Source organism: Triturus cristatus, chromosome 1_2 (genome assembly GCF_964204655.1).
Source record: "Triturus cristatus chromosome 1_2, aTriCri1.1, whole genome shotgun sequence".
NCBI lineage: Eukaryota > Metazoa > Chordata > Amphibia > Caudata > Salamandridae > Triturus > Triturus cristatus.
The window spans coordinates 564,074,264-564,091,558 of NC_140580.1; the positions used below are offsets into that span (position 1 = coordinate 564,074,264).

Consider the following 17,295-nt stretch of genomic DNA (forward strand, 5'->3'; position numbering starts at 1 on the left):
GGGCAGAAAAAATATGGATTCTTTTCACTTTTCCCTCTCCTGTCGCCCGATGCTACTTGTTTGGTGCCCTTCACCCAGAAACAGTGGTAAATGTGTAAATGGGGTGTTACCTTCAGCTTTGCCTGGTATGCATCAACCACTGCATGTACATTCCAGTATAGGTAGACTTTTGTTCTTACCTCCTTTCAGATCCCCAACACCCCACTCCCCATGGTCCTTAAAAAACACCAGGTGTGGCCAAAACTCTCCTGACCCATCACAGAAATTATTGCCTGGAAGTTGCAGTCCCAGGTAAACACAAGTCAAATTAATGTCAGCTTAGGCATCTGTGCTCTCCGCCTGCGTGTTCTTCCCACTAGAACATGGGTGTCAGAGGTAGAGAATCTCTAATTCATCCTGTGTGGGCCTGTGAGTTCCTTCCTTCCAGACCCATTCTCCTCAGGCTTCCTAGTTCCCATTGTCTGCTTGGTAATGATGGCGGCTCTTTTTTCCTCGTCTTGTCAAGAGCAAACTGTAGCTCATCCTTTCTGTTTATACTCTGCCCTCCTTTCATGCCTTTCTTCTCTTTCTACAGCTTCCTCTCCATTGAAATTCTACTTCTACCATACAAATGTATCAAATCCCTAAGCACACGCTTAGTAGTATATCATATTATAAGAACAGTTAGGAAAACAACATGTGGTTCGTCATTAAGGGTGTAACCCACGACTTCTTCAGTGCTAGAAAATATAATAAACAACATACTAGTTGCAGTGTGTGGTCAGCACACAACAAGTAAGCATCCATGTTGCGGTGCTGTTATGCAAAGCCTTCAATAGTGATAGTATGTGGAAACCCATGCGTAAGTTGTATCTTCCCATATTTACTAACCAATATCATTATATCATAACAGCCATCTTTTAGAAATGTTTAAGCTAACAGTGGTGCATATGAGTCTCGCAAGGCGTGGTACATTCCCAAATGTACAGAGATCCAACTTGTGGCATGCAAATCAACTGTGGCATTGCCCTTAATCTCCTTGCATACCAGTCTTTTCTGTGAATGGCTAGTCAGTTCAGTCCTGTAGTCAGATATATATGTATGATAATTAAGAGCCATGTTGAACCACGATGCCCAGCAGGACAAATCAAATTGATGGTATTATTCCTACCTTACAAGTGCTGCTCCCCTCAGAAGACACTTCTATGAGTGAGTTTAGGTCAGTTTGCCTTTTGTCAATCACAATCTGGCATTCTGGTATTGCAGTTTTGACACCAGGCTCATGCTAATCTAGTGTGTGTGTGAAGCCCTCTCACCCTGTCCCTTGACGTGAGTGCGGTCTTGAACCCAGAACGGCACACCAAATGAACTCTTCTTAGTGCAGTGACACACTGTCCCTATCTCTGTTTCTAGCCTATAGAGCGGTGGTGGCAGCATACAATGTTTTCGTTGTTCTATAACAGTGACTTGACATTTTTATCTGTGTCACAGGAGTGTTGGCCCACTAGCCCAATTGTGTAAAGTTCTACAGCTACATGCTAACCTGGATTCTTGCGCTAACTTCCCACTGTATATGTGCCTGGTTGTATGTGTGTAGTCTGCATGATACATGCATAATGCATATCTGAGTGAACCAACAAGAGTAAAGGAAACCAGTGGGAATATATATGAACTTGTCAGCCCCCCTGACAAGTTCATGTGCACAAAATAGAGGGGAGGGCACTTTTCCAGAAAGCGGAAGTTAACTACTGACATTCCTCGAGAACAGAGGGAGACGAGGAGAGAGTGCTGAACTTAGGTCTGTTTGCTGATGAGGGCTGCTGATTAATATTGCTGGACACACTACCATTTGGTAGATGTGGGGATGAAGAGTAGGACTGCAGTTCCTGTCGTTCAGAGTGTGAGGGGCGCTTTATAGGACAGCTTATTTTCTCTCTTCCTGATTACTGTCAGTGTGGCTTTTGAAAGGAGAACCGGACTAAACCGGTTCTGAGAGTGCAGACAGAGAATACTCTTCTCTTGTCTGCTGTACCTGTATAAAAGTGGAACCTTTGAACCATTTATTGTTCCTGTTCCAAATTACCTCTGACCAAGGAGGGGGTGTTCCACAGTGTGCCGAGAGTACTCTTGCGCAACGAGAGCTGGTGTATGCCTGACAGTCAGCTACCTGGAGGTGAGGGAACAACACTTGGAGTCTGGTCTCAAGGAAGAGCTGTCTTCCTGTCCTGAAACACCCCGAAATGCCCTGTTTGGGGAAACTCTGAGAGTGCACTGAGGCCTGCTAACCAGACCTCAATTCCAGTTCCTTCATCCTTAAACGTTTATGTATGATTGGCTTATACCCAATTGGTATAGCTTTATTAACTTGTAAGTTCTTAATATATGGTACCAGGGAACCCAGGGCCTGTAAGTTAAAGTGCCCCACCAGGGGCTGCAATACTTATTGCGCCACCCTGAATGTGACAATGTAAAAACATATCTACCAGCCTACCACTGTAGACTGGCAGAGCAGCTCTTAACTGCTAACTCGACTTTGTCATTTAAACTAATAGCAAAGCACATGTATCCATTTGGAATATATAAAAGTCACCCTTACAGCAGGCTTATCGAGTCCTATGGCCGGGTGCTGTATTAAAAAAGTGGGGCATGTATTTTTATATGCCCTAACAGAAAAAAAACACAAATTGTGATTTTTACTGTGGAACAGCTAATAGCTTCATTGACGAGTCTATGTTACATGCGGACAACTCAACTGTGTTAACTTCTGAATGGGTATACTGAAGTTGGTACTTCAAGATATCAAAATAATCATTACATTAAAACCGACTTGATGCCCAAGACTAATTTAATGTAACGTTTAAAGAAATGACCCTTTTACAAAGTTGGCAGTCTGTTAGCGAAGTTTTCCAGTGGCCATTCACAGATGTTGGCCACAAGACAGCCTTTCTGCCCTCTAGGGGAGAGGTGCAAATTGCTCCAAGGAGTGGGAACAATAGAGACTTGGCATTGGATGAGGTATTACCTCTCTCTGGCATGAAGTCACACATAGGTGAGCCCCAAAGTAGAGCTTCAACGGGGAAGCTGCCTTTGAAGGACAAATGGTGGACACACACAAGAGAGGCTGCTCTTTTGTTCAGGTAGACCGATTGGTGTCGGGGATCGAGAAGAAGGACCAGTTGCCAAACTGTTTTTTTGATGGGCGTGTAGTTCTCAAATAGCCGCTCCTCCAGGGTGGGCTATTAAGCTCCACAAACCGAGAGGGGTTCTGCCATCTTGGGAGTGGACAGAATAGTGCATTCTGGGATAGCTCACATATTGCAGGAAGTCATCATCAGGCCAGGAAGGTCCTACTGAATCATACAAGACTAATTTCATTTTAATTGATTGGTTGTGGAATCCAGTTGGCCTCATTAAAAAAGGGGCTCAACGTTCAATTGAGGTCTACAAGATGACCTCAAGGATGTGTTGTCCCATTACTGAGCCTCTGCCCCAGACCTGTGCATGATTAAGACCTTGTCTAACATTTAGGTCACAGACTTTCCAAAAGGAAATGTGAAAAGCGTAAATGTGAATTAAAATTCTCTACTGCCAAGGTAGATCATAAAACCCTGTTAAGCGACCCCTTTCCAAGGAAGAGAAGGAAGGCTGGTGTAAGGAGAATGTAAGTACATATTGTGGAAAATCCAGGCACTTCATTGGTGTGTGGCAGACAAAACCTCAAACTGTGGTTTTGGTAAACTAGAAACTGGGTCAATAAGCTAGGAGCTTGTTCTGGGTAGAGACTTCCACTCTTTCCCTTGATCTCTTAGCAAATACCCTGCACGTGGCAGTTCCATATTTAAAACTGCCTACAATTCTGGGTTTCAACCATATGGATAGTAACTGCTGCATTCCTGAAGGGCACTTTCTAGGCATAAATATGGCACCCCTGGCACCCAAACCTCAGATCACATCTCGACTGGAGAGAGGCTGAGAAGGCAAGAAAGGCTGCACTAACTGCTGAAATGCACCTGTTGATCCTTGAGCTAGCAAAGACAGGACGGTGCCCATGGTGCATGGCTGACTAAAAAATGGTTCCTGAGCACCAGACAGAAGGGGTGAACTCCTAAAGTAAGTTGGCTGACTTTGTATTGCAGCACAAGGGCCAGAAAAGATGAAGAAGCTTGCCCTGACTAGCCAGTAGCTACAATCACTTGATAGCCACTGACCGCTGACATGCAGCTGGGTAGACCAAGTCCAGACACTGAAAAGTTGCACCCAAGTCTGCTGGACCTGGAAGAGTAGTCAGAGTCCAGGTGATCACCCAAGACTGACACTAGCCATCACCAAAGGGAACTGCTAGTTTTGCTATGACTGGAGACCAGTAGTACAGTGGCAACTGGACTTTTACTGGACCAAAGAGAATTTTGCAGGGATATCAACCCCTGTAACCAAAGTTGCCATACCTGGACTGTAGTTTGAGGAGTAGGTCCTGGAAGTACCCGCCCCGTTCATCGAGCAGCATCATCAGCATCCTGTATCCCTTGCAACAGGACCACTCAGTTAAAGTCTCAGGCAGTCCACCCATAGAACTTGGAACTGGACTTGAAACTGATTGGTGACAAGGTAACCGTTCAACAACTTCTTTCTGGCCCTCTTGACCTTCCCCCTGCTGAGTTGGTCGCGCAAAGCTGGAATAGCCGAACACAACTTTATAAAGGTTTTACAGTTTCAAAGCTTTTCGCTTACCAATTCTTGTTGGAATTATATGTTTAAAACAGAGATTGACAATCTACTTAAAAATCTCTATCTATGGAAACTCTCTAGTTGATTTTGTTCATTTTGGTGTCTAGAAATTCCTATAAATAAAATCTATTTTGATAAATTGTTGTCGAATTTCTTTCAATTTATGTGACTTTATTTCGTTGTTTTGTTGATTCTGAATGCTTTACACTTGTTCCTTTGTTTAAGCCCGACTGCTTGAAGCAACAGCTACCCAGGGTTGTTCTAAGGTTTAACAAATAAACGCGACTCGACCCAAGTCGCAACCGTGAGTGTATTACACAGTGAGGTCGCACACAACCACACCATATAATACACCAGTCCCCTCACATCCGTCCTCTGGGCTTCTGATTCAAGTTGTGGGTGGCAGGGTCTTACAATCTGCTTCTGTTTAAGTCTCAAGGCCTGATAGAATGACTAGCCCACAATATATTGTAAGCCCAAGCAGAATGGATGCACTATTAGCTTCTTTAACATTGATAGGGAAATTCTTAGAAAAGGTTCAGAAAGAACCAGTCTCTACATGTGCCAAGAATGTGGCACTGCAGCACCTATTTAAACAATTGCAGGCAAAAACATACTCCCCTGTTAGTAAGGTTATGGGCAGCAACAGGATTTGGAAGGGTTCTCTACCCTTTGGTTCTGCTTTTCTGTTGCCATTGTCTTTATTAGTAGGTCCAGCTGCCAGTCCCGTAGTTCGGGGCCTTCCACCAATTCTTTTAGTAGTCCTGAAATTAAATAGTGGGGAGGCATTTTTTTTGTTTTACAATGTTTGACCCAAATGCAGTTGCATTTCCTTTGTAGGCCTAATCCTTTCCAGTTGTGCAGATGCAGGAAGCCTTCTTAATATCCTGTTTGATGGGAAACGCAGCCTACTGGACAATACTATTTGTTCAAGCTAATGATCTCATGATATCTGCATGACTGGCAGGCATCTGTAGCAGAATTTTGTAAGATCTCTGATCAATGGACTGTAATTCAGTCTGTTGATAAAGAGCTTTTAGCTTTGAAACTAGGTAAAAAAGATACTGAATCATACAAGTCTAATTTCATTTTAATTGATTGGTTGTGGAATCCAGTTGGCCTCAGTAAAAAAGGGGCTCAACGTTCAATCGAGGTCTACAAGATGACCTCAAGGATGTGTTGCCCCATTACTGAGCCTCTGCCCCAGACCTGTGCATGATTAAGACCTTGTCTAACATTTAGGTCACAGACTTTCCAAAAGGAAATGTGAAAAGCGTAGATGTGAATTAAAATTCCCTACTGCCAAGGTAGATCATAAAACCATGTTAAGCGACCCCTTTCCAAGGAAGAGAAGGAAGGCTGGTGTAAGGAGAATGTAAGTACATATTGTGGAAAATCCAGGCACTTCATTGGTGTGTGGCAGACAAAACCTCAAACTGTGGTTTTGGTAAACTAGAAACTGGGTCAATAAGCTAGGAGCTTGTTCTGGGTACAGACTTCCACTCTTTCCCTTGATCTCTTAGCAAATACCCTCCACGCGGCAGTTCCATATTTAAAACTGCCTACAATTCTGGGTTTCAACCATATGGAGGTTACACTGAAAATTATTATTGATTCTGGGGCAACTGCCTACTTTTTCAATAAAAAGAAAACCAAGTCCATATGATGTCCTTTAATAATTCAAAAGGTTCACCCAGAGAGAGTCTGAGTGATGGAATGGATTTAATCTCAGCATTGATCAGTTATTGCACCACGGAAATAACTCCAACACGTGTAGAGTCAGAAGATATGGAAGTTATTACTTTGCTGTTATAGAATGGACGTCCCCATTTTAAAATCCTGTTGCTGATCCCTTGGTTATCTTTACACAACACTTACATTAATTAGGGATCTAGAACCATTTCTTTTCAGTTGCAGGTAAGTCATTGTTTTATGAATGAGTCTGCTCAGTTCAAAAATTCTCTGTCAAGATATCTTGCAAAAGTTTTTATATCTGTTGAAATAGTGACAAAAGATGTAATTAAAATAGATCCTGAAGTCCTACTCCTCCTTCATAGAGGTTTTCTACTAATAAAGTCTGAAATCCTCCCAACACACCAGCCATGTGATTGCAGGATAGATCAGGTTGGAAATGCCAAAATAACTTCCAATAGGGTCAATGCCTTCACAGCAGTAGAAAATGAGTACTTTAGATAATATATGGATGAAAACCTTGCTAACGGGTTCATTCATCCATGTCCCTCTCCTGCAGCTCCGCCTCTCTTTTTTATACCCAATACCAATGGGGAGATAAGACCTTGTATTGATTATCAAGCGTTGAACAAGGTTAAAAACCATTACCCTCGTCCCCTTATCCCTGTTCTCTAAGAGCAGTCTGCTACCATCTAATTCAAGTTAGATATTAAAAATGTACAATCAGTTCCAAGTGCAGGAGAGCAATGAGTGAAAGATGGCCTGCAAGACTTGATTTTGTCTTTATGAGTACTTTGTGCTGCCATTCGGCTTATCCAACAGTTTGTCATCATTTACATCATTTACATCTAAGATATATGGATATATTTAATTTACGCATCTGATCATGTAGGGCACATGGAAAAGGTTTTTCTGTCTGAAGATGAGAGAACATGGGTTGTATACAGAATTAACCAAATAGGAGTTCCATACTACAATCATAGGATTTTTTTTTGGTTTTGTCCTCTCTCCAACTGGAAAAAAAACGGACCCCAAGAAATAAATGCATTGGTGAATTGGTAAACTCCAAGGCCGGTAAAATATGTAAAGACATTTTGGGGGTTCTTCAACTGCTACTATTGTTTCATTAAAAATTATTAACCCTTGTTACACCCATAATGAAGCTACTGCAAATGGGAGGGTCCTTTTGTGGTCATTAGAAGCTGAAGCAACCTTGCAGACCTTGAATCTGGCCATCACCACAGCAAGAGTTTTGTCAAATTTACAGCCAGAGTTGCCACATCCGCATCCAGAGTTGCCATTTGTGCTCAAGGGTGACGTGTCAAATGCAGCAGTTGATGCAACTCCTACATAAAGGGACTCAAAGACTTTGGAGTTTAATCATGTAGACTTTCATTCATAGAAATGAACATCATGTGAATTGAATTACACAATTGCTGACAAAGAACTTTTGGCAAGCTGGGGTGTGTTTGTGACATGGAAGCATTATTTATTAGGCACATCCCATGTAACTACTACATTTAAAAACAATTGTAATTAGCAGTAACTGAAATCAGTAAAGACATTAACTGCAAAGCAGTTAAGCTGTTCTCTATTCTTTGTAGAGTATGCTTTTCAAATCACCTTTCACTCAGGTACAAATAATCAAAAAGTAGATTATATTTCCTGGACTGTCAATAAGGAAAAGGTAATGGAAGCTCCTATGTCAATATTCTCTGTCAAGCCTTTTGTAGCTGCTAGTCTGAAGGAAAAAGATTTCTCCTTGAGTACGGAAATTCATGATTCGGTGAAAGAAAAAGCCACACAAATGTTCAGTGATGAATTTCCTAACTAGGAAAGTCTAAACTGCCTTCCTACTAAGGATCTGTAGCAAGAGGCCTAATGCCTCTACCAGGACACTTAAGGGTGGCTAAAACAAACAAATGACTAAAAAGACAATATTTGTGGCCAAACCAGACTATAGATAGATGTTATTGATTATGCATCTCAATGCAATGTTGGCCACAACAAAAAGCTATTCATTAGAACCCAGAGGTGTTGCTGAGTCTTATGCCAATTCCTCGAAAACCATGGGAAAGTATTTCAGTAGATTGTTTAGTAATGTTACTGTCAGTCTATGGGAATAACACTCTCCTAAATGTGGCGGAGTATTTGACTAAAATGTCTCATGTATTTCTTTGCAAAACAATTTCATCTGCACATCAATTAGCCATGCTGTTTTTAAATAATGTAGTGCATTTTCCTGGTGTCGCTATTAGTGTGGTCTCCAATAGGAGCATACACGTCATGTCCAAATTTTGGAAGGCCTTCTGTGGTCTTCTCGGAATAGAGATTAAATTATCCATTAGTTAGCATCCTCGTGGATGAACAATTGAAGCGCATCAATCTGTCCCAATAACAATATTTATGCTGTCATGTTTTGGAATTTACAGGGTCTTGGTTAGAAAGAACTGGAATGGTGGAATTTGTGTTCAACAACACTAAACATTTCTCCACAAGTTTTCCCTATTCTTTGCTTTGTACGAATTATGCCAGCTCCATTGATAGTAGAACCGTCTTGTCCAGAGGCACATGAACATTGAATTGTCAATTCAGTGCACTTGGCACTGTGATCAGAAAAATATACAAGAGGCACAGAAAGCTTACAAAAAGCAGGAGGATAAACACCATCAAGTGACCCTTGTCTATAATCTTGGGGATTATGCTTGACTTTCAACATGCTGCTTAACACTAAACAGGATCTAAATTCATATTCTCATTTGGACAGGGCATGGTCTCCCTACAAAAAGAAGTCCCGCCCAACAAACTGCTAATCAATGCGTTTTTCAGCATTAAGGACATGAAGAAACATCAGTTGAAAGTGTATGCTGATTTGAACAGGAAGCTCCACCACAGAGGTAAGCTGGAGCTTGAGTTTCAAGGACTGGTCCATTAGCACGTTTAAAGGAGGGATTTAATAAACCTTTTGTGGACAAACTCTACACTCTTAGAATATATTTGTTGTCAAAGTACATTAGTGATAAGGAAACGTATTTGAGAACATTGCAAAAGCAAGCAGAAGACTACGTTTTTTTCAATGAGAATCCATGACCTGCTTTGGTTGTTAAATGTGAATTGTACCACAGCTCACAAAAACAAGTCATTGTTGAAGGTATCAAGCGAAACAGTGAGCAATTGTGTTGTTTCATAAGGCCATCCTCGAATATTAAAAAAGTTTCAAGGCAATAAGAGACTCAAGGGCAATAGACATTAGTATTCTGAGAAAGAGACATTTCCTGTGCAGAAATAGGAAAGAACACCGATATTAAAAGGACTGTTAACTGAAGAGTCAGTTTAGATGCATGATTGTTGTGTGGGAACTGGTCTTAAATGGGACAATTGATTGAGTTGTATTCATAAAGGTGTATCTTTTCTTGTTGGCTTTTTCATTTCCGATCTCCTGCCCCTTAAGTCTACCTTCTATTCCCCTGGGGTGAGATTATTTCAACCGTATTTTCTATGGCTCATCAATACTTATCCCGTCAACTGCAGGTAGGAACCCTTCATAATTCCATTAATTGAGTTGCCATAATTACAAAAAACCTTAGTAATGGACACCTCCTTCTGCAGGATATACAACTTGGTGTTCCCTACCTCAATCCCTTCACCATCACACTTGCCACAGTTTGTTGTGAACCATCTTCTCTGCTGCTGAATTAAGTTGTGGATAGCGGGGATTAACATTCTGCTTCTGTATATGAATCAAGGCCTGACATATGCCCCAAGACGCTTGAGCTTTCTGCCCACCTTAGACCTGAATGTTACCAAGCCTGTTGTAGTGAAGATCGTTATCTATATATGTACAATGCTAAGTTAGCACAACCGCGTTAGATGTTAGAAAGCCATCTTGCCGCTTTTGCTGCTTTTGCACACGACACTGTAGTCACATGTTATTAAATTGAGAAATGCTTACTCGACTTTGCTTCACATGAGAACTGTCTGTTGTTCACATCCCAAACAGTGAGCAGCGACCTTGGTCTGTACATAGTGTAAAGAAACAGTCTGGGTCGCTAGACGGTGCATGTTGTTGGGTTCAGGTTGATCGGCCCACTATTTAGCCATAACACGCACACAGCTGCAAATGCCTGAAAGTCGGGTGCTTTTAATATTGCAGTGTTACATGTTTTCATTACATTCGGAAGAAGAGCTTTCCCAGGAGCAGAGCCTAGCTGATCCTGTGATGTGATCTCACTGAGCTGATCTTTACGGTATGGGGTACCCCATCTAAGCCTAGAGACCTTTTACTAGTCTAATAATAATACTATTAGTATGCTAGGGAAAGGAAGGTGGCTTAGATCCACTGTCATTTTAGTATGATTACTCCTTTCATTTTCTATGGTATTGTAACTATGCTGATGGTTTTGATTTTAATCGTTTGTCTGCTTATGTTAGTCAAACTACTGCATCTTAGGACACGAGGTTTATAAAATAAACTCTTTAAACTTTACCGTGTCTCTGTTTATTCTGTTGTGGACTGATATGAGAATAATTACGAACAGGTATTTCTGATTCCCACCATTCCTGAGATATACACTAAGTCGCTTGTTCTGGGTTGTCTATACATTGGGACCGCCGAGCTAAACCTCGGATAACGAATGGGACACTGATGCTGGTCGGATAAGGGGTTCTGGGTTCTGAGGTGAGTTTTTTGGTACACCACAATTCACTGAGGGCCTGGGTTCCTGCGCATAGTTCTGTGCATAAGCAGAATCCCTGCAACATGGCGCACCTAACGTTTGGTCTATTGATTTGAAACGCCTTAGTAGTGCTTATATTAGTCCACGACACCCTCACTCTAGTTTCTGGTTGACGGGAGTGACGGTTTAACCTACCTGTGTTTCGACTAATAGGTTCCTTCAAGCTTAATCATTAAAAAGGTTATTCTTTCTGAACCCCAGTGCTACTGTTGATATCGTTGATACTCTTTAGTGTGTCCTAATGGCGGTTGACATAGCCGCGCATAGTCGAGCACCTCTGCGCCGTCATTTGACGACGTATGGGGTGACAGATGATGGGATGGCTGTAATTTTTGTGGTGAGCGCTGATGGTTCTTACCCGTATGAGTTGTTTTACTCATGGGTGACTTTTCCGGCGGTGGATAACGATGATACGTTTTACACCTATACAGCCACACAGGCGCCTGCGGTCTATACCCCATATAGGACACAAGAAATTCCAATCTCTGCCTGGCAGCATACTATTTGATTTAATGGCGCCCTTCCCCATGCGGTTGCACCGGCGAGAATGGGCCCGTTGTCTATTGCAGGGGCCACATGGCCGGTGCTGGCCGGCTTTACGCCTCATCCCCGCTATCTAACGGTGGCGGTGGCTGAGTTGCGGGTACTACACACAGCCCTGGTCACAGTACATAGGGCTTTAGTGCAGTACATGTCACGCAACGTGCAGGCGGGGGCACCTGATGTTGCGGGACAACCTACGGACCACCACGCGGTGGTTATTAGTCCTCTTATGGTTAATTCGGTGGTCGGCAAGCGCCCCCAAAGTAAGGATGAATTTCCTTATTGGCTTGCTGAGAAATTTGACCAACTGGAAGCGGTTTTTCCGCATACCACTCCTGTGGAGAAACACAGGATCCTCACCATTACTTTGCCTAAAGACCTGGTCCCGGATATGGCCGATTGTGACAACTGGGGTAAGGTCTTTGCCGCGACCTATTCTAAGTGCTATGGCACTCCGTCTATGTCTGTGCTACCATCCGTCATCAAAAAGATTCAGGAGAATCATGGTGCGGAGGCTGCTATTGAATTGGGAATGAGGCTTGTCGACAGCTTCGATGTGGTATGCTCCATGGTAATGGGCAACCTCAAAGGAGATGCCATGCAGTTCCAAGTTGCAAATATGATGGACCGCGTGGATGACGCCGACAAGCACAAAGAGTTCACTAAAGTAATTGTGAAGGCATATAGGACCGTGGGTCGTAGTGCCTTGGGTGTGAAACCGACTGTGATCATTCCTGATATAGTACAGCAAACTAAGGTGAGCTCGTCTACAAAAGACGAACACCCCAAATTTCCTAAACAAAGGTGAAGAGCTAAGAAACAGGGGAAGCAGCAACAGAAACAGGGGTCACGTCCTGCCTCACCGGTACAGTCGTCTACCGAACGCACATATGATCTGCGCGATCGATCTCGTATTAAGTCACCTGATAGATTTCAGGTTTCTGAACAACGCTCTCCTCGTTCTTCACAGGAAACATCGGCTTCACAATCCGGTGGCGGAGACCGTGGGAAAGGAAGGGGTGCCCAAGGTCGTGAGCAACCCCGCCAATCTGACGGCAAAGGCAAGCAGGACGAGTCTGCGCGTCAATGACCCCCGTTTCAGAAGAAGAAAGTTGCTGTGCTGACGGCGAGGTATGCCTCAGATGGTACGGATGCAGCTTCAGAACCTGACATGGGCACTAACGCTGCTCGACAGCGCGGCAGAAGTTACAGTAGTGCGACAAGCACTGCGTCCATATCTGGTGGCGACAGCAACTGATATATTCGTGAATATTGAAACTGCTGATACTAGGGTGTCTCCCCCTGATAGACTGTATAATATAGTCATTCAAATTGAAGGTGACATACAACGTACAATTCAAGGTTTTTTTTGGGATAATCTGACCACTTCCTATGATATTCTGTTGGCGGAGGCAGATTGGCCCCCGGCTTTTGTTTTAGATGCTCCTAGAGGGGAGGAGGTAATCCTCCCGTCCTTTGCGCACACAGTGCCGAAGGTCCAAGCTAAAAAGTACGCCGAGGAATGGGCTCAGGTGCTAGCACCTGCGTTATATCGAAATCAGGTTGGCTGGGATAAATTGTCTCCCGGCCATGAGATTCCGTTGCGGACTACGCCCCAACCACAACCCCAATACCCCATGCGTCATGAAGCTAGACCTCACGTCGCGTCAATCCTTGAACAATTGGAATATAAAGGAGTAATCGAAACATGTGTGTCACCTATGAATAATTCTTTGTTCACTGTGACGAAGCCTGATGGGTCGTACCGCCTAGTCTTGGATTACCGGCACCTAAACTCTCATTGCCGGACATGTGCAGTACAAAACACCCACAGTTCGGCTCTCGTCGATAGTCTTGTGAGAAAAAGGTTTAAAACCACACTTGTCATTACCAATGACTTTTACAGCCATAACCTGTTCTCTCTTAGTAGTGAGTGGACGGCGTTCACCTCGGGTGGCAAACAAAAACAATTCAAAAGATTACCAATGGGCTATAAGAACAGCCCTGGAGTCTTTGCCGCTCGCGTGGTCTCTCTCTTAGAGGGCATAGACCCTGATGCGTACTCATATGTGGATGACATTTATCTCACAGATGACGAGTTGGAACCGCATCTCCATCGCGTTGATCGCATTGTTGTTTTGTTTGCGGACTTCGGTTACAAATTCAACTTTGCGAAGTCTCACATTGCGGAATATGCAGTGTTGTTCTTGGGGTACGAAATCAACAATGAAGGTCGAGGATTGGCTCCGCACTTTCTAGAGAAGTGCGCATGCCTACGTGCTCCTACGACACTGAAGAAATTACAATCTGTGCTGGCTTTCTGAATTTCGGTCGAACTTACATTCCGGATTATGCCCAGCGTATCAAGCCGCTTTATGCCTTGGTACAACCTACTTTTTCCAAATCTTGTTGGCTGCCAGAGCATTCAGCTATATTGCAGTCATTGCAAGCTGGTCTTCTTGCTTCAAAATACTTACTGACGCGTGATAACCACACTAACCTGGTCATAAGAATTGTGCCAGGCGCAGTTGGTTTCACATACTTAACGTTCAATGAGGGCGATACCGTCCCCATTGCCTACAAATCTCACTTGTACACTTCGGCTGAACTGCGGTTTTCCGCTGTCGAGAAAGTTCTGACGGCAGTGCAGATGGCGATTCTGAAAGAACGAGCGCTATCGCAAGGCAAACGCATGTTGGTGGTTACACCATATCCTGCCCTTGAGGCGGTGACAAAAGCAAGTGTACCAAATTCTAAGGCTTTGCATCCAAGGTGGATACAATGGCCCACTTCCTTGACATCGCCGGACGTCACATATATCTTTGACGCGGCACTTCAGACTCAGGAGTTTTTGCAGTATGAATTAGTTAATCCGGCTCCTCTGTCCTTGCGCCCGCTCGAGGATTACCATTGTGTCATTTACACTGACGGTTCTGCGCAACCGGCAACTTGATCAAAGCACGCCTATTCAGCGGCTTGCGCAATTGTGGTCGGTACTTTCGTAAATGGTGAATTCCAGTACGATGTCGTGCATATGCAGTCATTGGGTGATTGTACCGCGCAGTTGGTGGAGCTTCATGCTCTAGTGCTAGCGGTAGAGTTTGCTGATCCCAGAGTCACTACCTTTATAGTGAGTGACTCCTTTTATTGTGTCCAATCTTACAACGACAATCTACATTTTTGGTCTCAGAATGACTACCATGATTCCAAAGGTAGCACGATTAAGCATAAACTGCTTTGGGTTAGAGTGGCAGATCTTAAAGAACGTCTGCCTCTCCTGAATGTTATTCACACTCTTGGTCATCAACGAGTTGGTGTCCATGCTGTCGGCAACAGCCTGGCTGACGAGGCAGCAAAAACAGCAGTGGCAACATACTTAGTAGCAGCAGTTACAAGATCCAAAAGTAAGATCGATGATGACATCTTGGCAGCTACTGCTGCTACAGAGCAGGGAACGAAACTTCCAAGAGGTTCCCCTTCTCGTTACCATTATCGCTTAAGTCCTGATAACGCCCCATTAGTGAGGATTAATGACGTTGGTGACAGATTGATTCCCAACGCGGACTGCGGACCATCTTTGATATTAGCGGCTCACGAGGGTATGGCGTCCGCGCATGCCGGCGTTGCAGCTACTGTATCTCTGCTACCACAACGTTACTGGTGGTGCGGTTTGTATAAACAAGCCAGAGCCTATGTTCTTAATTGTGACATTTGCCAGCAGATTAAACCTTCAACTGAGGCGCGCTCACCACCAACTCAGTTGTACATATCGAATAAGCCAATGGGTTGTGTTTATTTAGATCATTGCGGTCCATTTACCTCTGATACTGCGTACAAATACATCTTGGTTGCAGTAGATTCGTGCACACCTTTTCTGTCGGTATGGCCACAAAGGAGTGCTGATTCCCGTACTGTCATAAAGGATTTGCGTGTCTTTGTTGGAAGTTTTGCATGTGGTACCTTTCATTCTGATCAGAGCCCTGCGTTCGCCTCTAAGGCGTACAAAGAAGCCATGAGAAATTTGAGGGTCCAAGTCAAATTTTCGTCTCCATACCGACCTGAGGGTAATAGTGTGGTGGAGCGAATGAACCGTGACTTAAAGCAATCTTTGACAGCCAGGGTTTTAGGTACTGGCCGGAACTGGCTAGCCCACTTATATGACGTGCAAAGTGCACTTAATAATCTCCCTAGAAAGTCTCTGGGTGGGCGGACCCCATACATGATGCTCTTTGGTGTACGAATATTTGTCCCAGACCTTGATGGTCTAGACATGGCGGCATCAGCCGCACCCTTTGACGTAGATGAACACTGTGCTGTATTGCAGAATCTTCAAGAAGCCAGAGACAGTCTAGCGAAGGAACACGTATCATCTGATGCTGCGCTTCGGGCTCAGGTAGTCGGCTGGCTACCTCGAGATGGTGATCTTGTCTGTGAGAAGGTGGAGAACAAGAAAGAGTTCGGCCCCTCTTATCGTGCACCAGTTCCAGTGCTTGGAGTACAGGGTACTAGAACAGTCATTTTACCTCCACTTCCTGGTCGAAAGGATAACAGGTACATCTCTATTGACAATGTCAAGCTACAGCGAGTGGCCGATTCTTCTTAGCATGACTCCGGCGGTTTCTTGCCCTTCGATGCTGAGAAATTCTGTTGTGGCCCGAGCTTCTAACAAGGTGCCTGATGTTGCCGTCGAGAAGCATACGTTTACTGGTCCTTTATTGCCACCGACACCTGGTGGTCTGCCTGAAGATGTTGAGTATGCTTATCTTGCGGATGTTACATTGCCTGTTTTACAATCCACCACAGTTGCCCGCTCACGAGACACTTTTGACTCTAATTCAATGACTTCCATTGCCCCGTCCAAAGTTTCGATTTTTGTGGCCTGGTTCAAAAGACATTTTTTAATTCCCCCTTGGACTTGCATTTGGCTGGTGCTCATATGCATTTTTTTGTTTATGTCCATTGGCTTTGTGGTAGTGTTTTTTAGACTAATCAATGGACGCTACCTGAAAGAAAGATCTACAATTCGACTAATTGATGGAACTTTGGCCCCCCACTCCTCATCACATATTATGAAAAGGTACCAGACCTTTGTGAAAATTACTGCCTGGTCTGTACGTGATGGGATCGCTTGGGATGCTGTAAAATTTCAAATTCATGGCCCCACTGAAGTAATTAATGTGCCAAATGTATTTCGTGTTTCTATGGGTGATGTCGTTAAGCAGAACATCCACTCAGATGACTGGGATGTTCAAGCCATAGAAGCACTGTTTTCTGATTTGAAATATTATGCTGCATTTGATGCTGAGGATTTGTATTTAGATACTGCTAATTATGATGAGCAATTCTGTTATCAACATTATGGCACGCATTTCCTACACAAAGCAAATGCGTTTAGGAATTTTGTAAATTTCACACAATGGGAACACTGTCCCGCCACCAGGCTGGGCAGCTCCGCCACGTTAGTGGACAAATTCACTTATTTTTCTGATTTCAGTGTGTCAAATCCGGCCTACTTTTATTTTAAGGTTGCGCCTGAGTCTGCTTCTAAAGTTAGACTGACACACACCAAATTGTTGTATTCCAAGTCCTTTATGGACGAGTTGGCAATTGGAGGGTATGA

At 43.7% G+C, this 17,295-nt stretch overlaps 1 protein-coding gene across 5 annotated transcripts in view; it reads right to left on the reverse strand.

The window, feature by feature from the left end:
- The window catches only part of BTRC (beta-transducin repeat containing E3 ubiquitin protein ligase), a 1,069,444-nt gene that overhangs the window by 384,938 nt on the left and 667,211 nt on the right, over positions 1–17,295 (reverse strand). The gene's annotated exons all lie outside the window — the stretch shown is intronic.